We start from the raw sequence: 1,042 nt of genomic DNA on the forward strand, positions 1-1,042 counted from the left end.
TTTTTTTTTAGAGATCACATTAATTAATGATTAGAATAACTGAATAGAGAAGAATCCTAGCATTCACCTAATCTTATTTTTCTCATTTGAAGCTCAAAGCAGTTAGATGACTTATTTGACATTATATCACTAGTTTGAGAGAGAGCTAAACTATAACGTTAGTTTCATCATTACTAGTCCACCGCATTATATTTCTCACAAGAAACTGAAGAGAAGTGTGGAATTAATTCTCCTGACTCCTGCTTCCTACTCAAACTTCTGTCCTCAAACAATAGGATTATTTTAAGGCAGTGGGACCACTTAGTGCTGTGGAGCCTCAGAAGCCACAGCTTTAAAAGTATATAGTCTGGAAAGTCAAAAAAGTCAAGCATATAACAAATGTAGTAATATAGCTCTTTGTCGACCTTTTTTTATTATAAATATTTGTTCGTAATGTGTTCATGAATCCGTTTTGTAAGTTTTTAAAAATTCTTCTCCATCTAAAGCTCAAACTTGAGGCATTTTGTGAGTCTTCTCTGCCTCACCCTCAGGGAAGAAACTCTACTTTCTTCCTAGAAAAGTAGAGAATGTTGCTGTTGGAATGCCACAAAACTTTAGTAGTTAAGGGAGTGAAACATTTTTATAGTAAAACCAAATGGTATAAATGGAATATGTAAAAAGACAATACTGTTTATTTTTCTTTTAAAGTTTTCAGACACCTGGATAAATTTTGGTTTTCTGATTTCTTAAATTAAAAAAAATTTTCCTCTTCTATACTAGTTTGAAAAATGTCTCGATTTTAGTTAGCAAAACTAATATATTTCAATCTTTTACTTTTGGAAATGATGTACTTCAAAATGTCTGTGGAAAAATGGAATTAAAAGATAATATGAATCTTTCCATGTACTTTTTGAAGACATCTCATATTGATAACACTGAAGACTTAGGTTGAACCATCTGGTATGTTCCTAATATGCCATTTTGATGTATTTCCTCATATGTTAGTTAAGAAACACCTTAGTCACTTACAAACTAAACTTGTTCTGGTTATATTATCTCTGAT

The 1,042-nt window shown here is 31.1% G+C and overlaps 1 protein-coding gene across 1 annotated transcript in view; it reads left to right on the plus strand.

Annotated features, from left to right (window-relative positions):
- Positions 1-1,042, plus strand: part of LOC103600397 (39S ribosomal protein L1, mitochondrial-like) — a gene marked incomplete at its 3' end in the record, with an annotated part of 11,094 nt that overhangs the window by 3,920 nt on the left and 6,132 nt on the right. The gene's annotated exons all lie outside the window — the stretch shown is intronic.

Source organism: Galeopterus variegatus, unplaced genomic scaffold (assembly GCF_000696425.1).
Source record: "Galeopterus variegatus unplaced genomic scaffold, G_variegatus-3.0.2 Scaffold3331, whole genome shotgun sequence".
In the NCBI taxonomy this organism is placed as follows: domain Eukaryota; kingdom Metazoa; phylum Chordata; class Mammalia; order Dermoptera; family Cynocephalidae; genus Galeopterus; species Galeopterus variegatus.